Here is a 22,534-nt window from a genome sequence, read left to right as displayed (position 1 = left end):
ATGTATCGTATTTGGATTTTCAGACGGCATTTGACAAAGTTCCTCATGAGAGGCTTCTAAGAAAACTAAAAGGTCATGGGATAGGAGGCGATGTCCTTTCGTGGATTACAAACTGGTTAAAAGACAGGAAACAGAGAGTAGGATTAAATGGTCAATTTTATCAGTGGAAAAGCGTAAACAGTGGAATGCCTCAGGGATCAAGGACTGGTGCTTTCAATATATATATATAAATGATCTGGAAAGAAATATGACGAGTGAGGTTATCAGATTTGCAGATAATACAAAATTATTCAGACTAGTTAAATCACAATCAGATTGTGATACATTATAGGAGGACCTTGCAAGACTGGAAGATTGGGCATCCAAATGGCAGATTAAATTTAATGTGGACAAGTGCAAGGTGTTGCATATAGAGAAAAATAACCCTTGCTGTAGTTACACGATGTTAGGTTACATATTAGTAGCCACCATCCAGGAAAAAGATCTAGGCATCATAGTGGATAATACTTTGAACTTGTCAGCTTAGTGTGCTGCAGCAGTCAAAAAAGCAAACAGAATGTTAGGAATTATTAGGAAGGGAATGGTTAATAAAATGGAAAATGTCATAATGCCTCTGTATCGCTCCATGGTATGACCGCACCTTGAATACTGTGTACAATTCTGGTCGTCGCATCTCAACAAAGATATAGTTGCGATAGAGAAGGTACAGAGAAGGGCAACCAAAATGATAAATGTGATGGAACAGCTCCTCTATGAGGAAAGGCTGAAGAGGTTAGGGCTGTTCAGCTTGGAGAAGAGACGGCTGAGGGGGATATGATAGAGGTCTTTAAGATCATGAGAGGTCTTGAACGAGTAGATGTGAATTGGTTATTTACACTTTCAGATATTAGAAGGACTAGGGGGCATTCCGTGAATTTAGCAAGTAACACATTTAAGACTAATCAGAGAAAATTGTTTTTCATTCAACGCACAATTAAGCTCTGGAATTTGTTGCCGGAGGATGTGGTTAGTGCAGTTAGTGTAGCTGGGTTCAAAAAAGGTTTGGATAAGTTCTTGGAGGAGAGGTCCATTAACTGCTACGTGCGCCGAGTCTATTTTACATAGGCCCAGCAAAGCACAGAAGCCCCGGGACACTCGTATGTCCTGGGACTTTGTGAAAGGGGCGGGGGCGGGACCAAGGCCTCTGGTACAGCGACCGTGCAGGGGGATCGTGTACTGGCATTCGGCGCGCAACCTATGCCTGCCCGGAGGCAGGTGCAACTTATGGAACAAAGGTTGGGGGTTTTAGGTAGGACTGGGGGGTGGGTTAGGTAGGGAAGGGAGGGGAGGGGAGGGGAAGGTGGGGAAGGTGAGGGGGGGGGCGGAAGGAAAGTTTCCTATGAGGCAGCACCAGTTTCGGAGCGGCCTCGGAGAGAACTGCAAAAGCTATCGGGGCTCCCCTAGGGGTCGGCTCACGCAAGGTGCATGTTATAAAATTGGGCATAAATTTGTGCGTGCCTGGTTGCGAACACAAATCTACGCCAGCGCGTAGGTATTAAAATCTGGCCCTTAGGGAATATTTATTTATTTTAATATACCGACATTCAATCTGAGATATCACATCAGTTTACATTCAGGTACTGTAGGTATTTCCCTATCCCCAGAGGGCTTGCAATCTAAAGGCCAAATTTTAAAAGGTGCGCGCGAGTATAGATTTGTTTGCGCAACCCGGCCCGAACAAATCTACGCCCAATTTTTTAACATGCGGGCGCTGCTGCGCGCATGTTATAAAATCCAGGGTCAGTGCGCACAAGGGGGTGCACAATTGTGCAACTTGCACGCACCAAGCCGCGCAGCCTTCCTCCGTTTCCTCCAAGAGGGAACTTTCCTTCCGACTCCCTTCCGCTCCCCCCCAGTGCTATCTAAAAAAATACCCATTTGCTGCTGTGCCACGATCACAGACACAGCGGCCATTGGCCGCTGTGTCTGGAGGCTCCGGCCACACCCCCGCTACCACCCTGCCCCTTTTTGCAAGACCAGGGCAGCTTTTCAGGGGTTACGCGCATAATCCTTTGAAAATCTACCCCTACATTTGTATTTGAGGCAATGAAGGGTAAAGTGACTTGCCCAAGTCAAAACTGACAGTGGGACTTGAACACAGGTCTCCTGGTTCATAGCTCACTGCTCTAACCACTAGGCTATTCCTCCTCCCACTCTGCTTAATTGCATCAGTAGCATGGGATCTTCTTAGTGTTTGGGTAATTGCCAGGTTCTTGTGACCTGGTTTGGCCTCTGTTGGAAACCAGATGCTGGGCTTGATGGACCCTTGGTCTGACCCAGCATGGCAATTTCTTATGTTCTTAATTAAAAATATATGAAAAGATAAAGCCATTGTTTTAAACAATCAGGGATAGATTTTCAAAGACGCTCTCCGATTTTATAACATGCGTGAATCACCTCATGCATGTTATTAAAATACGACACTCACTTTTATTTCGACACTCACATGTGTGGGCGGGTTGCGACTTGCACATGCAAGGGGGTGATTTTCTAAAAAAAAAAACGCACGGCGATATGATCGAGCCATTCCCAGTTCCCTCCCAGTCCGCTCCAATTAAGGAGCGGACTAGGAGGAAAGTACCCTATCCCCTAACTACCCTTCTTCCCTATTCCCATCTCTGCCCTGACCCCTAATCCCCACCAGAGTATGCTAATTTGTTTTTGTTTTTAAATTTACTTCCTCTTTGGAGGTAAAGTAAGTTCTGCATGCCGGCTGGCTGCCAGCGCGCACTTCCTCGGGGCAGGGCCTAATGACCGCTGTCCCAGCCAGCCCCCGCCACACCCCCACCACCCCTGCTCCCGGCCCACCCCTTTTAGAGACCCCGGCACTTCTGCACGTACCAGAAGATATGCACATGGCTGGGCTGTTTCGAAAATGTGCTCGGCATTTACATAGCCCAGCCAAGCGTATATCTCCCAGTATTTGCGCACTCCGGGCTTTAAAAATGCACTCGTCAATGTATAAAGTTAAGAAGATTGGGTGAAAGATTATGGCATGCCATTTATAAAATCCCACGATAAACCAGATCTTTACTGAGTAACCCAATGGGAAAAAAAAAGTGTAACCTCAATTTCCTATGTCTTAGCTCATAATGAGGCTTCCTTACCCTATCCATGATCACTCAGCTCTCTCTGAGACTTTACCTCTAAGGAAACCTTCCAATCTTACAAATTGCCATTTAACTATTCATTCTTTGTGATTTAAATATATAATTCCATACGGGCCGATACAGTAAAGTCCGCGGGGCTTCAAAAGTACTGGTCAGCATTGAAAAGCTTTACGTTTTAATCCTATTATACATAGGTTATTTGATTTTTCTTGAAGCTCTTCTACCTTCAACTCTATTAAAAAAAAAAAAGGAGAACATCAGTCAGAAGAAAAGAAACAAGAAAGCATTATCTTATCTCTATAAGATACTATGTATGACGTATGTTATATAGGGATATTTCTGATATTGTATGCTAGATGACAGAAAACATTCCTTTGAAGGAGGGAAACACAGACATTGGGGGGAATGTATGTATGTGGGTGCGGGCACGTGGGTACATTAGACAAGCATTCTGAGGTTGATTTACCTTTCCAGTTAGGAAAGGAGACCGAGGTGAATAGATTTTCAGCCAGGTTGGTAAATTAAAATAATCACATTTCAAAGCTGTAGCACATACTGCATGGGAGGACAAAATATGAGAAATCAAGTGAAAATGGGTAAATAGGGAGGTATTTTGGATCTGCCCAGCACAGAGCTGCTTACCTCATTCCCTTCTGCATGACACTCATGATCCCTTCTTAGAATTGCAAAATCCACTCTGGTGATGTTGAAATAGCACGGAGCATCCTCAGACTGAAGCCTGGGCAATTTAAGAAAAGAAGCAACAAATTCAGGCCCTCTCTCATCGTGCCGCACTGGCTCATTTACTTACTCTCTGAATTGAGAAATAGGGTGACACAGGCCAGCTCCCATGATTTTCCGAAGGATGAAAAGTAAAAAAGCAGATGTTTTCTTCCATTCAGAGTACAGATGCTGGATGGACTTAGTTACACCTATTCTGAGCCAAAATAAATATATTTGGAATGGAGACCCTTCAGAGGTGAATAAAACCCACATATTTAGGTGGGGGAATAAGCATTTTGGAATGGGAGTGGGCATGGAGGCGGAGAGAAGTCTGATTTATGGAGAATATAGATGGAATATGCCCTCTGCTTTCTTCAAATATTTTATTTGACACCTTATGGATAACTTTTTGAGTGTTTCAAAACACATATCAACCAAATCTTACCCCTTTACAATGGTAGGTATTTGGGAAAACCCGATAGCTGATCTCTTTTCTTCCCTGTAGACCAGAACTACTAGACGTGAATTAACCCCTGTGATCCTAACATAATTTAAGAATTGTCAGGAAATTCAGAATTATAGCCAGCCCAGCAATAGTAATGCAGCATCTTTTTGCAGTATTATATTATAAATGTCCTTTCTAGTATCATCCTGTGTGACATACAGAATTTTAAGATTTTTCCCATTCCATTATAACATGTAACAGATGATTCTGTAATCACACTGAGACTTTCCTTCATGCATTTTTGGCTCCTTGTAGTTCTTTCTATTTTCCTTCTTTTTTTACATTGTCTTTTCCCTTTCTGAATCGGATGATTTCAGAAACCCCGGTTCTATCTTTTTGCCACTACTCCTCCACTCTTGTTCCTATGCCTTTTTTTTCTCCTTTCTCATTCACCCATGCCTCTTTGTCCAGATTAGCTCTTCTTCCTGTACCTCTTTCTTCAGTTCCATGTCTCCTCTGGCTTTTAATCAATATTATCTCTTCTCTGTGTAGTACCCATTCTGGATATCCTTCTTTTCTGGAGGCTTAGTCTTACCTCAGTCACTTAACCCCCCTTGCATGGATTCTCTAGGTGGGAGAAAGATTGGCCAGAGTGTCCAATATGTTTAGTTAGCACATAATTGAAGAGACATGCGACACAAGGCTGTGATGATCCAAAATAAAGGCCTCACCAAACACAGCAAATCAGTACCTGGATCTTTCTCTTCTCTGGAGTCCATTGGATGCTGATCAGAACATCAGATGGGCATCTCCATTTATTTATTTATTTTATTTTATTTAACACTTTTTTTTATACCGGCATTCGTAGGACACATCATGTCGGTTTACAAGTAACTGAGAAGGGAAATTACAATGAACAAGGGAGGGGCTAACTGGGTAATATGCAAAATACAAAGGAAGAGAGTCAACAGCAGAATTACAACTTTTTGCATTCAAGTTAGGGTTAAATATGCAAAAGAACTTATAAACAAATTAAGCGAGGCATGTACACTTGAGAAATTAGCATATGAGGGCTTATTTACAGTAAGAGGAGGCAAGTGCACATATGTATAGTTAAAAGCTAGTGGGGGGGGAGAAAGGAGGGAGGGAGCAGGGGGAGAGGGGCGGGTGGGGTAGAGTGAAGAGGGGTACAGTAAGGTACAGTAAGGCACGGGTACTTTGAGGGAGGGGTTGCTAGGGGGTGAGAGGGAGGGGTAAAGGGGGGCTAGGAGTGCAAGGGAAGGAAACAGGGAGGGGTGGTATGAAGGCTGAGTGTGAGCTGAGGTGGTTCGTAGGACAAAATTAGGATTGAGAGGAGTTGGGGTATGCCTGTCTAAAGAGCCATGTTTTGAAGAGGGGGCTTCTATAAACTCCAAATCCTCAAAAAACTGAAGCCCCTCCTCCACGCCCACGACTTCCGTACTGTGATGCAAACCACTATACTAACCAAACTCGACTACTGCAACTCCCTCCTCTTAGGCCTACCAGCATCTACCATTAAACCCCTCCAAATCCTCCAAAACACCATGGCAAGAATCCTCACAAACACCAGAAAAACAGACCATATCACTCCCATTCTCCAGGACCTCCATTGGCTCCCCATCGCCTTCCGTTCCCAGTACAAAACACTCACCATCCTCCATAACACTCTATACAATAACAACTCACCCTGGCTTGAAAATATGCCACAATTCCGCCAAGCTAATCGCCCCACGAGAAACTCCCTTGCTGGCACTCTCCAAATCCCCTCACTTAAAATTGGGCACCTTACCACTACCAGAGATAGAGCCTTCTCTATTGCGGGCCCCACACTTTGGAACTCCCTCCCCGTCCACCTCCGCCTAGAACCATCCCTGAGCCACTTCAAAATCTCCATTCTTTTCGTTTCTTCTTTCCACACCATTGGTTACCTCTAGAATGGTATCTGGCACATTCTTCATGATCCTCTAGTGAAGATCTTTATTCAGATACGGATCAAGACCATCTTTCCTGCATGGAAAGACAAACCCAGGGTAAAAGGTTTACGTCTTCATAGTGGCAACATTCCCCACCCCACTGCTGGATCCTTCAGGAACTGCTATTTATAGTGCAGCATGAGAAGAACCACTGCAGGGAATTATCTGTGTGGCCCGTTGTACTCCCTGCAGGTCTCTTGAGACACTGAGGACAGAAGCCAGGCTTTCCTCCTTCCCTAGACTCTTATAGAGAGACCAGAGACAGAACAACCTCTCTCTCTCTCTCTCTCTGGTCCAAATTCACTGACCAGAATATTCACTTTACTGAATAGTCGCTTTACTGATCAACATCCTAGACTGTACCATTGTGGCCAACTCCTAGAGGGGAGTGCCATAGAAAAATGGTTTAGTCCCCTCACTGCTCTTTCACTATCTTCTCTGCAGAGAGGAGCATAGACCTTAATGAAGGGACCATAGGCACCTTTAAGTGTGGCATCCCAACAATGAGTCTATGCTTTTCTCCATTCCTCTGCCCCATGCTTCTTCCTTTGTGAGGAAAATGCATGGAAATATTAATTGCATATAATTTCCTTAATTTCTGCTTCTTCTGCTCATTTTCTCTCTATTTCTTCTCTTATGACTTTCTAACCAATATAGAAGTTTCCTTCATATGTCACATTGTATCATTCACTCCCTTCCTTTCTGTGACTAGCCCTTTTATATTTCTCCCTTTTTTGACCCTTCATTAAAGGGTTCTAGTTTCCTGTGACATATTATGGTTCTAAATGGAATAATTGCTAATCTGTATTTTGCGCGATGCAGGACATGATGATGTCATAAATGGATGCAGTAAAGGCTCAGCAAAAGCTTTCTAAATAGGGTCTTCCTTGAGGTGGAGGGTGAATCAGAGAGAGACTACTTTAGATGCCATGTAATCATGGTTGCTTTGCCCCCCAATCATCATTTCTTCTTCATATGCACCAATAGTTGGAGCCCTGTGCACGATGTAGGTATAGTGGCAGACATGCTGATAAACCTCCAGAAGACAGCCCCTTCCTCAATAAGGATGTGCATTCATTTCAAACAAAAGTGTAAAATGTGACAAATTAGCATATTTTCATTTCATTTCAAAAGAACCAAAAAGTAGAAAAATGTTGTCAGTTTTTCATTTAAGGAAAATAGGGCAATATATTAGAAAATAGTGCATTCTATTTACAGAGAGTGTGCACTCAGGAAAATAGGAAGTGTTATCTGCAAATAGATTGCACAACTTCCCCAAAATGAGGAAACACTAAAAAAAAACCCATTGAAAACCCTGAAAATGAAAAACAAAAAAATCTTCAAAATCTGAAATGAAAATGAAAATATACAGTAACTTTCAAACGGGCGCACGGGCAATCATATACATGTGTATTTATTTATTTATTTGTTCAGTTTTATATACCATCATTCAGTGCAGCCATCATAATGGTTTACAAGAATCAAACAGAAAATAGATAATTAAACATAGTTGCAAAACATAACAGTGGGGGGATGAAGGGAGGGGGGGGAGGGTGGTGGTAGAAAAGGGGAGGAGAAGGAAATAAAGGGAAAGGAGGATAGTAATAGTATTGGGATTTATTCATCTTAGGGGTGGACTCCTAGCGTTGTTTCTTATAAGTTCATATTCCTAAGACTATGGTTGATGCCAGTTGGTGTTTCAGTTTCTCTATTGCATGGGTTTGATTGGTAGTATTACTGAAGTTAGATTGTTGATTTTAACTGATCATTAATGTAGACTTTATGAAAAAGCAAAGTTTTACATCCTCTTGAACATTTTGATATTAGTTTGAGTTCTCAAATAAGGTGGTAGGGAGTTCCATTTTTTTTGGACAGGCAATGGAGAATGCTCTATTTCTTGTGGTTGATAGGTGAGCATCTCTGATGGGAGGGAATTGTTAGATGAGAAGTATTATTTGATCGAGAGATCCCTATTGGTATTTTGTGGAGTGATTTTAAGCTTGTTTGTTTGTGGTGATCGGAGTGTATTAATTTGTGTATGATGGACAAAATCTTATATTCAATTCGGGATTAATAGGAAGCCAGTGTAGTGAAATTAGTATTGGGGCGATGTGATCATTCTTTTTTTTCCAGTTAAAATTCTGGCTGCTGAGTTCTGGAGAATCTGCAGAGGTTTGATGTTGTTGTATGGAAGGAAGGCCAATCAAAAGGGAGTTAACACTAGTCTATGGTTGAGAAAATTATTAGTTGCAAAGGCAGTTCTGAAATCTAATGAATTTAGGAAAAGTTTTATACGCCTTAGGATTAGAAGTTGTGTGATATCCTTCTTTGATTTTGGTAGTTATGTGGTTATTGTATGATAGGTTTTTATCAATGATTACTCCAAGGTTTCTGGCATGAGTGACAGGGGATATTGGGTTAATTTGATTGTCAGCTGTGAGTTGAGGTGGTGGTGTTACATTGGGTTTTTTGCCCATGATAATTATTTTGGTTTGTCAATGTGATTATGAGTTTTAATTTTGTAAGGAGTTTGATTGATTCAAGTAGCATAGAAGTGTCTTTATATGTTTCATCAATGGAGTTTGTTGATGGGGAATTAAAGTTGTATGTTCATCTGCGTAGAGGTAGTGGGTGATTGAAGATCATTTAGTAGCTGACAAATGGGTAAAAGGTAAACGTTGAACAGAGTGGCAGATAATGCTGAACCTTGAGGAACTCCAGTATTGAGGTTAATTTTCTTAGAGATGTTATTATTGAATGAAACTTGGTAGCTTCTGTTGGAAAGATAAGATGAGAACCATTGTAGAGTAGTGTCAGCTAAACCAATTTCTGATAATCGTTCTAGAAGTATTTGATGATTTACTGTATCAAATGCTGCAGAGAGGTCAAGGAGTACTAGTAGATATTGTTTTCCAATATCAAATCCTCTTAGGATAGTGTCATTTAATGAAAGAAGGAGAGTCTCAGTGTTGAGGTTTTTTCTTAAACCATATTGGTTTGGGTATAGGATGTTGTTTGTTTCATGGTATTCATCTAGTTGTGAGTGAACTACTTTTTCGATGATTTTGGCTATGAAGGGTAGGTTAGAAATTGGGCAATAATTTGATAGGTTATTTGGGTCGAGGTTATTCTTTTTTAGTATAGGTTTGATTATAGCTGATTTGAGACAATTGAGGTAGCTTCCTTCAGTAAGAGATAGATTGACGATCTTGGTGATTAATTTTGTTATAGTAGGTTCAATTGTCTTGAGGTTTGTTATGAGGATGCTATCCGGAGGGTGGTTGGCAGGATTCATTTTCTTGATGATTGATTGGATCTGGATGGTGGAGGAGGTGTCGAAGCTAGTCCATTTTGATTTTACTTTTGTGTTCAGACATATGTATTGGGTGTTATCGACGAAGTTGGATTGTATTAGGTTTATTATTTTATTGTTAAAGAATTCAGCAAAATTGTCGCTTTTGTGTGATGTGCAAGTAGCTTTCTGAGTTATTATTGTGAGGTATTGTACTATTGAGAAGAGCATTCTGGGGTTGTGATGAAATTTGATGATTTTTTTTTGAGAAATATTCTTTTTTTGCATTGTTGATGGTATATTTATATTGTGCTAGGTATGTTCGGTATTTGTTTAGAGTGACTGAGGTTTTGTTTCATCTCCATTCTTTTTCTTTTTTCCAGAGTAATCGTTTAGACACTCTGATGCTATCATAATACCATGGATTATTGTGTTTTGATGGTTTTATTGATTTAGATATGATTGGATTGATGTTATCAGCTACTTTTTTAGTGATCTTTAACCATGATGATATGGCTTCATCAGAATTTGATAGATTAATATTAGTCAGCTCCATTTGAAGGGTTTCTTGGAGGTGTTCAGTATTGAATGGGGGGTGATATGTAATTTTATTTTGTGGGTTTCGAGGAGGATTAAGGATGGAGTTAGAAGTCAGGGATGCTTGGATTAGGTGGTGATCAGACCAAGGTATTTCTGTGATGTGGGTTGGGATAGTATATCAGTCATTAGTATTGATGAATATGAGGTCAATGGTATGACCTGCTTTGTGGGTTGGAGTATCAACGATTTGTTTTAGTTGCAGTGATGCTAGTGCATCAATGATGGTTTGGCAAGTTTTTGAGTGGTTGCTTAAGTCAAAGTGTATGTTGAAATCACCCAGGATAATGATGGGTTTGTTAAGCAAAATATTATTCATAATGTATTCAATTAGTGGTGAGCAATTTTTGTCAAGTGATCCTGGTGGGCAATAGACAAGGCAAATTTTAAGTTTAGCGGAATCAGATAATGTGATTTCAAAGGGTGCAGTTATGTTTGTTGGACGAAGTGTCAGATGTAGCTCTTTTTTGGAGATTAACATTAAAACCACCTCTTTTTTTCTTTTTCTGGGAATTGAGAATATGTTGTATTCTTGGTTGTTTATTTGGTTGATGAGTACGTATCGGTGTTTTAGCCAGGTTTCTGTTATTGCGATGAAATCTAGTTACAATCATTAAGCATGGTCAATGAATAGAGGTATTTTTCTTTACTATAGAGCATGCGTTGACTAGTATAAATGAAAGTAGAATATAATTTGAGTATTGGATGTATGTGTTGTTTGAGATGTTTGAAAGTTGTAGTTTTTGTGAATAACGAGGATTATGAGGTGTGAGTTTCTTTTGCATTGGTTGTTTTATTAGGAGCATTGTTATTTTATTTTGATTTTGGAGTTTATTAGTTGCATCCATACTTACAGGTCAATACAGTAAAGTGCGGCCGTGGTTACCCTGTTTCTAACCCGCCTTTTACTCACAATTTGGCCGTGTTAGCCCAACCCGCGATCCACTATCCCCTCTTTAAATCAACCGCCTCTTTAAATCAACGAGTAACCCCTTCCGCCCACTGCATGTATATGAGATGTAAACGATTGGATTAGCTAATCCCCCCCAATCAGTAACGCGCGCCCCGACTAACGCCTTTTTAACCTGCAGTTTAGCCGCACGTTTAACCTGCTAACTTACCGCCTACCCTTACCCCTGCATTAGAGGCAGGGGTAAGGGTAGGCGTCAAACTTTCCCCCAGCCCTCGCTAACCTGCCCTGGCCGGTGAACGAAAAAGGGGCAGCCCAGTCCTCTCTACCCTCCTCCCGAAGCAATGAAAGCGAAAAAGGAGAAAAGAGACATGTGAAGTGTAACTTACTTTCTTGCACCGTGGCTCCCCTGCCTCCCGGGGGTTGCCCCCTGCCTCCCGGGGACAGCCGGCGGTGAAAAGACAGCCGGCGGCCATGCCCTCCACAACCTCCAAATCGTTAAAATATAACCAAGCCCCCCCCCCCCCCCCCCGTTCTGGTGTTCTTAAAATTGCATAGTCAAGCTGCCCCCTCTCTTCCCTCCTACCCACCCATGAGAATTTACAGGATCGCAGCACCCCCCACCCATCCTCTGACCTTCCTGATCCCCTCGATCCCTTACATTAGATTGACAGGAGCAAGGGATTCTCCACCTTGCTTCCGGTGCCGGCGGCGAAAGCGGCCCCGCCGGCGAAGATGGCTGCCTGCACGGGCCCTCTGACATGATCGCTCCAGCTGCGGCCACTTCTCCTGCGTGCATTCAGCCTGTGCGTGCAATTTGGCCGTAGTGATGTCACACCTTGAGCGGCCAAATTGCACGCACAGGCTGAATGCACGCAGGAGAAGTGGCCGCAGCTGGAGCGATCTTGTCAGAGGGCCCGTGCAGGCAGCCATCTTCGCCAGCGGGGCCGCTTTCGCCGCCGGCTGTCTTTTCGCTGCTGGCTGTCCCTGGGAGGCAGGGGGCAGCCCCCGGGAGGCAGGGGAGCCGCGGTACGTCTCCAGAGGAGGGCTGCAAGAAAGTAAGTTACACTTCACATGTCGCTTTTCTCCTTTTTCGCTTCCGTTGCTTTGGGAGGAAGGAAATGACAGGTACCAGCGCACCTAGGTTACTGTATAGGCGCTGAATAGCGCTCTATACAGTAAAATGGGTTGCGCGGGCCTAACGCTTTACAGACGCTTCTTGGACGCGGCTTGCATTTGCAAGCTATTTAAATACAGTATCGAGCGGTAGGTGAGCCGGACTGTGCGTGCGGCAAACCCGGGTGCACCCGGCACTAATGCAGCTCTTCCTACCGCTCCTTACCGTATCGGCTCGTTAATGATTGAAATGCTTATTTGTTAAACAGTCTCTTGTGAGAGTGATAATAGGAGAGAAGTTGCAAAGGATAGAATTGCTTGGTAAATAGTTGAGATGTGATATGTCAGCATTGACTAGTGTTAGTTGAATAGAGTCCAGTTAAGGTGGTAAAAGGGAGCGCTGAATGGGCAGCGCGAAGGGGCGCGCAAAGGGGCCAGCTCCTTTGGATTCGCTCCTTTGACGCGCGACGCACGGTGTGCGGCACCTGGGGTGAGCAAGTATTTAAAATTACCTCACCCGGCTCCTCCTTCAACCTCAGGGGCCGTCTGAATTTCCTGTTAGTTTAGGTTCCGCTGGGGGTAGTGTTGATCCACTATCTGTCCGTCCTAATCAGATGTCCGTTGGTAACTGCAGTCTCCGGTGTCGGGTCTCGGCGTCTTGATCAACTACGTCGCCAGGCAACAGGCCTCTGGTGCGCGAGAACGTGGCTTCACTCTTCAAATGCAGGTACTTTTGCTGTTTAAGACACTTCCTGTAGTCAGAGGGGGGGGGGGGGGGGGCGCCGGGGTGAGCGAGTATTTGAAATTACCTCACCCGGCTCCTCCTCCAACCTCAGGGGCCGTCTGAACTTCCTGTTAGTTTAGGTTCTGTTGGGGGTGGTGTTGATCCACTATCTGTCCGTCCCAATCAGATGTCCATTGGTAACTGTGTATATGGGCACACGGACAGATACACGGACATTTTATATCCTGCGCACACTGCAGGCTATAAAATAGCTCTGGCGTGTGTATGTGTGCACACAGCAGCATAAGTCGGCTTTGGGACTTGCAAGTGAGGAAGATTTATAACAGACACGCATCCAGTCCATGACCAGTTTCATCAGGTCATCCACCAGTCTGCCCAATTTAGAGGTATGTTCTCCAACTCCCCCCTGATTCTTTAGCCTGCACTCCCCTCAATTAACCCAGACCCCTCAAACCCTTCATAGATGCCTGGAAATAATTTTATAAAGACTTACATCTTTTCCATAGCAGAAGCAACTTTGCACTGAAATAATCCTGGGCGCACGCAGCCAGGCACGTAACTACTTGCATGTATATCTCTTGGCCCAGTTCTGGAATGCCCATGCACATGTGTTAGATGTGCACACATCTTTCCATTTCAGTGCACGTCCAATTTTCAAAATTCACCTTTATGACAGTAACTTTCAAACTGGCATGCAAGCACACATGTGCATGCACTTGTCGGCCTGAGCCCAGGGATGCAGCTATGTTATAACTTAAGAGCATAAATGCACTCATGTTATAAAATAGCCTGGCTGAACACACATGTTCACCAAATTTTAAAGGCCTGATTTTAAAATGCATTTGCAAGCATTAAACTGGTTTTACTTGAGTAAATGCACTTTACTTGAGTAATTGGACTTTTGAAAATTGCTACAATATATACCATTGAACTGTCCATAGGCTCCACTCATGCAAGTGCACTTTACAACGGATAAATGGTTTTGAAAATTGCTATAATAGTAGTTACTAGGGATGTGCATTCATTCCCTACGAATTGGGAATCCGCAACGTATAGGGCCATATTTGTTGTATTCATGGGGAAGTGAAACGTCTTGCAATTCCCCACGAATACAATGAATTTTCGCCGAATTATTTGGCCACCTAAAGGAGTCAATTTAAACAAACCCCCCACCCTCCTGACTCCCCCCCAAACTTAATGGCTCCCGGACCCCCTCCCGGATCCCCCTGCTGGTGGTCCAGCAGGGGGTCCGGGAGCCATTCCTGCACTCACACCCTCGGCTGCCGGTATTCAAAGTGGTGCCGATTGCCTTTGACCTACTATGTCACAGGGGCTACCAGTGCCATTGGTCAGCCCCTGTCACATGGTCATCGGCGCCATCTTGTGCTCCTACCATGTGACAGGGGCTGACCAATGGCACTGGTAGCCCCTGTGACATAGTAAGGGCAAAGGCTATTGGCGCCATTTTTGATTACTGGCAGCTGACGGCCCGAGTGCAGGAATCACTCCCGGACCCCCACTGGACCACCATGGACTTTTTCAAATCTTGGGGGATCCTCCTGACCCCCACAAGACTTTTCAAAAGTCCAGCGGGGGTCCGGAAGCGACCTCCTGTACTCTGGCCATCAGCTGCCAGTATTCAAAATGGCGCCGATAGCCTTTGCCCTTACTATGTCACAGGGGCTACCGGTGCCATTGGTCAGCCCCTGTCACATGGTAGGAGCACAAGATGGCGCCGATAGCCATGTGACAGGGGCTGACCAATGGCACTGGTAGCCCCTGAGATATAGTAGGTCAAAGGTTATTGGCGCCATTTTGAATACCGGCAGCCAAGGGTGTGAGTGCAGGAGATGGCTCCCGGACCCCCCACTGCACCACCAGGGAGTTTTGGTAAGTCTTGGGGGGGTCAAGAGGGTGTGGGGTTGTAGTTAATTTAATTTTAGTGGGGAAACGAATAAGAATTAACATATAAATGTATCAGGGGGTCTCCTTGCCGAATGCAACGTATCTGCCTCCCAACGAATACGAATCCCGAATGCAGCGTATGGCGTCCCTCTGCACATCCCTAGTAGTTACATTACACATGTATATCCTTTTGAAAATTCACCTGTAAGCGAGCACATGCAAGCATGCGCAAATGCAGCTTCTACCGCATAAATCAGGACTTTAAAAGGGGTGCATGATGACACCATTTTCAGTTTTACCACTTCATCCCCAGATAAGAGACAGTCCTCCAAACCCCCCAGTTTAATAGCTTTCACATCACTCAGTTAACCCTGATCTTTAAAATCCCACAGATCTGCCTATTATCTTTATTTTATAACTTACACGGCATTCATAGTAGGCTCCGTGTGCATCGGATTGCATAAGTATTTACATGCATATCTCAGTTTCTTGCCCCCAAAATGCCCATCCCCAGCCTGACCACACCCCTGCCCCACACCTGTTTGAAAGTTTTCAAGATGTGTGCACTGCGGCATTTACCATTTATGCGCATATCTGGGTAGCTTTTAAAATCTGCTCGGCATGTGCGAGCCTGACATATTTGCGCATCCACTAATTAATGCACGCATCAGACTTTCACAATTCACCTTTGCGTGTTCACAACCCTACTACTCAACCTCTGTGAGGGGCTCTCTGATAGATTTGCACCAGGACCTGCACCCCCAGTGTCTGCAGTGGTGCCAAAGACTATTACTGTGCTAATGACAATCATTATAGCTCATTGCAAAATATGTGTCAGATAACTCAAACATACACATTTGGTTATGAATAATAAAAGTTATTTTTGAATTAAATATGTGAAGACCAATTAGTGAATTTATTTTTCTGAGAATGTGTACCTGCATGAATCTTTTTTATTTTCATGAATCTCAGTAAACTTATAAGTGTTACAAGTAAGACCTTGGGGAAGTGTTTTATATGCTGAATTAAGGATGCAAAGGCAGCCTTAACTCAGAATTTTCTGACTTTTGAGTCATACTGTTTCCCTAACATATTTTTCACAAATTTGCAATTTTGAATGCTGTTTTAGCAGTTTCCTTAATTCCATACTAATATTTTAATGCAATGCTTCTATATTAATTTCTATGGAGGTAATTTTCAAAAGGATTTATGCACGTAAACCAGGATTTTATGTTCATAAATTGACTTTATGCACATAAATGAGCTTTTAAATATTGCTGATTTTACATGCATAAATCTTTGAAAATTCACATCCATGTACAGCTTTTGTGTTGTGCTGGAGGTGGACCTTTGGCCTGGTGCAGGATTGGTACGGCCCTGGTTGGACCCAGAGAGTGCCTGCCACCAGGAGGCGGAGCACACAAGGAGACAGAGGCTAGCTGGAGCTTCACCAATAACAGTTTGGGGTTCCCGCAGGTTGAGCTCTTGGGTACCTGGACCGCCTGGACTTAGGTGGGCCTCCGGTGGTCTCCCAGAGAGGTAGCGGAGAGGTGTGCCCACCACGAGCAAGGATGCATGGCTGATGCAAAGTGGATGAGCTAGACTTGAACCTGAAACTCTGGAGACCTCAAGAAGGTAACAGTTCAGGGAGATCCTCTGAGCGAGGCAGGCAGCACCTAGCCAAGTGAGAGCCATGGTTGGTTTCCAAGCAGGTAGGCCCAATGGTAACAGGAGGCCAGAATAGAGTGTCCGAGTGAAGTGCAAGGGTCAGATCCAGAGTATCAGTCCAGGAAAGGTCAGCCAAAGTAGGGATCAAAACAAGAATCAGTCCGGGCATAGTCAAGGTAAGCGGAGGTCAGTTCCAGGTGGCAGAGAGAGAATGGTCAGGCAGGCAGAGGTCAGTTCCAGGTGGCAGGCAAGAGAATGGTCAGGCAGGCAGTGGTCAGTACCAAGAGTCAGTCCAGAGAGGTACTACCTGGGAAGGATACAGGAACACACAGAGCCACTGGGAACAGAGGACACAGGAACACGGAGATGCTGGAACAGGAGATGCTGGAACAGGAGACACTGGAACACGAAGGCAAACTCACTACACCAATGGTGTCATCCTAATTGCCAAAGCGAGGTCCTGGGGAAAGGGCTTCACCTTAAATAATACTTCTATGTGACGTCTTCGGGAGGTGCCCCCGCAGGTTTTCCCGCTTTGGGCCCTTTAAAGGGTTGTACGTCAGCCCCATGTGCACCTAGGGGCATGGCCGAGGACGCTGATGCTGCGGAGCCCTGATGGGGCTCCACCATGAGGTCTGTGAGGACAATGGTGAACTGGGAACCCGAGGACGCCATGAACTGGCTGCAGTTGTGAGAGAGGGGTGCCCAGAGCTGGTTGATGGAAGCGCGAGGTGAGCAAGGCCGGCCGCAGTGCCAACGCGGCCAGGATGTGCAACGTTTTGTTTATATTTTGTCAGATATCTTTTCCAATAACATGGCTACATTGCCAAATACAGAAGACATTTTTAATTTCAATTTATTAAAACTTTATTTGCTTTATCACAATTAAATTTTCACATTGAGAAACAAGCCAAAATACATAAAAAACATAAAATCAAAATATAAATAAAAAAGGTTTAGACAATAACATAATAAACATAATGAAAAAAAAAATACAAACAAAAATAAATCAAGCCAACATAAAACATAATAAAATACAATATATAATTCAAACAAATTCAATCTATATATAACCTAAAATAATGTAAAACTTTAATAAAATAAAATAAAATAAAATATGAATGAGACCAGTTTTAAACACTATCACCTATCCCTGCAGATGAAAACCAATCAAGAACAGTAATTAATAAGCAATAGTAGCTTGTGATCTATCTAATGTTTGGGTACTTGTCAGGTACATGTGACTTGGATTGGCCACTGTTGGAAACAGGATACTGGGCTTGATGGACCCAGCATTGCATTTTTTATGTTTTTATGTTCTTATGTAAGGCTGAAGACAAATCCATTTGAATCAATAAGCATTTTCTTTATCTAAACAAGGTATACGTTATTTCTGGCATTAAACATGTGCGATAGTGCCTTTCATTTTCAGTGATCCCTTCCTAATCACGCACTTTTGAATAAATTTGTAAAATTTGCATTGGCAATGTGATGTTTATCACATGCATTATGGCGTAATTGCAGGCGTTAAATGCCATAATGCATTCTGATGAATGACCCTATTAATTTTTTAGTATTACTTGTTTTTTTTCCTTCTAGATAATAATTGATGTCAAAGTACAGTAATTTATTACTGTAAAAATTTACAAATTGACATTGATTCTCTAAAAATAATGACTCTTGGTGCTGAGAGTTTGAAAAGGCTGTGTAACACTGAACAACTGCTTACATTTATTTAAGGATTCCACCAACATTTTTGTACAATACCCCTTCATATGACCCTTTAAGGCTACTTTATGAATATTTTCTTGCTTCTTTCAAAGAAGTCTATTTTTCAGCTTTTAGGGTCTTTCTCTATTGATGTTTTTTTTTTGTTTTTTTTTATATTTATATCTTTATTGACTTTTTTCAATTCAATACAAAAAAACAATAATAAGTATACATTTCATGAAATTTCCAACTTAATTCCTCTACAATTCTCTCTTGTTATTATTATTTTCCCATCAATCAGAAATTGTTACTCACCAACAAACAAAAACAGAAGCTCAGTAAATAAGGGGAGTGCTAAAACAAATTAAATTCTCTTTCCATACATCATCCATAGTTATGCTCTGAATACTAATTTACTACTCACTGGGAGGTGTAGGAGAAGTGACTGTTCTCCTTTGTTCTATAAAATTAATTAACTGATCAGGTGTGAAAAACAAAAAAGTATCTTGTTCCTTCTTCAGCATACATTTGCAGGGAAATCTCAGAGTGAAAGAGTATCCCATAGGTAGGCCAAGTTCCCATGGAGACATTACTTCAATTTTTGAAGGAAGTTTTATTATTTCCAGAAAATGAATTACCTTTTATAAGTTTCTGTTACTTCCTACCTAAGAGAAGCCCAAATTTAAATACATCAGAGTTACCTTTTCAAGGTAATCTTTCCAATTTTCTAGAAAATTCGGAAAGCAGAATAATAGATATAGGGGTTTTACTTGTAGCATTTCAGAATTTACTAGACCTTAATAAGGTCATGAGAAAATATTTTTCAATATACCCCATATCATTCTGTGACGATGTGATAAAGATTTTTCCCGACCTATCATATGCTACTCAGCAAAAAAGAAAGGAATTTTTGGTTCACCGTCAGGCAGTAATTTCTATTGATGTTTTAAACTAAGAATCAGCCTTCTGACCACTACATTGATTTTCTAGAGGGGAGGCGGGAAGGGAGAGATTTCACAGGGACTATTTTATGTACTGTATCCTTTGTCAGTTCCAAGAATTCACCACTTCATTCAGAGAGTGTTCTAAGTCCTGAAGGTTACTTAGGAAAAACTCAGTACTCAAGTGTTCTTTTTATCAAAATGTCACCATTTCCACAGGGATAACCCACTGTGTTTTAGCTGGCCATTACCTAAATCATATAACAATCAGTCCAAGGGACTAGGAATACATTTTTATACCTTTTATACCTTCAATTTTTATACCTTCATTAATATTATCTAGCAGAAAGATGTAATCTAATACATGTCCTGTCTGGAGGATAAGCACATTAATCACTTGAGAATAATCTAAAGAGGATAATGTGTCTACAAGATTCATTACCAGACTAGAATTTAATAAGTCCTCTTGAGCAATAAAATCACTTAAAAGCAACATCATATGATTTTGTAGTGAATAATCATGTTGATATCTTCAACATGGATGCATTCGAATTTGGAGCCTGATAAATTAGCAGAATACTAAGGCAATCTCTGCCCTCTATTTTGATAAATAAAAGTTCAGCACCTTCTGTTTCAAATGGTGATGTGACAGACAGATAAAGTACTTTTAAACTAGGCACACTCCACCTCTTCTCTGGACTGTTGTAATATAACTATTCTGGGGGAAGGAAGGTGTCAATTGGATTGCATTGACTTCTCCTTTTTCTCTAAAGCAGCTTTCTGTTAAACATAGAAAACCAAATTTTTAATCATTTATCATGTTCAATAACACATTCCATTTTCAGTTAGCTAAGTATGTGAGTAAACTAACTTTTTAATTTGGAGAATATTCTAACAAACATTTTGTAAAATTTGGAAATAATAAAAATGCTAGAATATGTAAGTTTTACTGCATTTTCATTTAAAAAGAAGTTCACAAATATAGCAAAACTGATGCATTTAAATGTTTATTGCTTATTTCCTTAAAATTCATTTTATGAATTTATTTATTTGCAAATTTTGTGACAGCATTGCTATGCTGTTATAGAAAAACATCCATAGTTAACATTTAAAATGGCATAAAACAGAATAAAACCAATAAAACAAAAATACTTAAAACATATAAAATAATAAAATAAAGACATTAGAAAAAATCTAACAGGGTCATTAATCAAAATGCATTATGGCATTATCATACGTGTTAATGCCATAAGACACGTGATAGTTATCACAATGTGCGGCATAAATGGAAATATTTCAGATTTATTCAAAGGGCGGGATTGTTCTGTCACTCTAGCTTGATGGGTACTAACAAGCTAGGGTGAGAGAGCAATGAAGTAATCTCATCTCAGTCTGACTTTCTTTACTCCAAATCACATCAAATCTTCACCAAAGTCTACTGTAATATTCGTAAATCTCACTGTGCATGTAAAATTGGATCCAAAACGCTAGACCATCATCAAAACCTCACCTTCAGTTACTAGCTGGCCCTGCTATAGTGGTATAAATAGTTGACGTCTAGAAAAACCTTATAACAAGTCTCTCCCTTTCTCATTTTCTCTCTCTCCCTTTCTCATTTTCTCTCTCTCTCTAATACTTGCCTGGGGACTTCATAGTGCTAGACCAAAAATTGTTGTTTATAGCAGCCAAACATCTAAAAGATCTCTTTTGCTTCACCCTCAGCCAAATAATCCGTACCTGTAAGCTGATAGGACCCCTCCTCTTTGCATTACCACTCTATCTACATTCCCCAAGCTGTCATATCAGCCTGAGCTATGAGCCTCAATATAGCTTTCACTGCCCACTAGTGAGTTGTATTCTGTGCACCCTCTGTTTATTTAATTCTCCCTATCAAATATCCTCAACTGTATCCTAATTCTTCCTATTCCTATCACTTCTTTCACTTGTTTGAATTCTATAATATATCCTGCTATTTCTAAAGTTCATTTGACTAGTTTACCATAACCTGCTATTTCTAAATCCAATTATTAATTTGTATACTGAATCCTGTAACATAATTAACTCTCATTGTAAATCAGTTTCTTTGTTTATTTTTTGCCTGTCACACGCTTTGAACTCTTACGGTAAAAAAGGGTGATCATAAATAAAGGATGATTATGATGATAAAATGAAATAATTTCTATTAAATCCTATGGTGAAAACAAATTTGTTGAAGTGAACATTTTTCACAAGTATTTCTACAAAAAAGTCTAGCTCTTTTTTTTTTTCTTTGCTAAAATTATGGTGCCATAATTTTAGAGCTAGCTCACTCTTTCCATATCTATAGACCTTGGTTTTTCTTGGAACTTCAATTCCTCTAGCTAGCTAGTAACAGTAAACAGATGTTGGTCAACTGATTGCTATTATTGTCAAGATCTATCCCCATATTAATACTGTATCCCAATGAATACTGTTACAGTTGTTGTTACCACTGATACTAAGTTGCAATAAACAGCACTATAAATTGATATGTGGGGCCAGCCCAATAGCTCAGTGGTAATGCTGTGCACTGCTATGCATACTGACTTGGGTTTAATTCCTGTTTTAGATCTTCTCTTCCTGGGCTGGGATGCTGTCAAGGCAGTATTCACAACTCCTGGCGGGAGGAAGTCATAGTGGTCATGCAATGGTGACACCTGGTATCTAGTAGGGATGTGCAGAGGGACCACATACATTACATTTGATATTCGTTTTCGTCGGGGGGCAGATACTCTGTATTCGGCAAGGGGGGCCCCCGATCCATTCATGCATTCTATTCTTATTCGTTTCCTGACTAAAATTTAATTAACTACAACCCCCCAGCCTCCTGACCCCCCAAGACTTGCCAAAACTCCCTGGTGGTCCAGTGGGGGTCCGGGAGCCATCTACTGCACTCACGCCTTCAGCTGCCGGTATTCAAAATGGCGCTGATTGCCTTTGTCCTTACTATGTCACAGGGGCTACCGGTGCATTGGTCGGCCCCTGTCACATGGTAGGAGCAATGGATGGCCGGCGCCATCTTGTGCTCCTACCATGTGACAGGCGTAAATCCTACCATGTTACAGGCGTAAATCACAAAATAAAGGTGGGGGAGGGTTTACATAGGACTGGGGGCAAGGGAGGGGAAGGTGGGGGAGCAGCCTCGAAGGGATCAGGGAAAGCCATTGGGCTCCCCTAGGGCTCGGCGTGCGCAAGGTGCACAAGTGTGCACCCCCTTGCACGCGCCAACCCCGGATTTTATAACATGCGTGTGGCTGCACGCGTATGTTATAAAATCGGGCATAGATATGTGCGCGCCGGGTTTCACGCACAAATCTACAC

This window comes from Rhinatrema bivittatum, chromosome 1, assembly GCF_901001135.1.
Source record: "Rhinatrema bivittatum chromosome 1, aRhiBiv1.1, whole genome shotgun sequence".
Lineage (NCBI taxonomy): Eukaryota > Metazoa > Chordata > Amphibia > Gymnophiona > Rhinatrematidae > Rhinatrema > Rhinatrema bivittatum.
Note: the sequence above shows the minus strand (reverse complement) of the source record.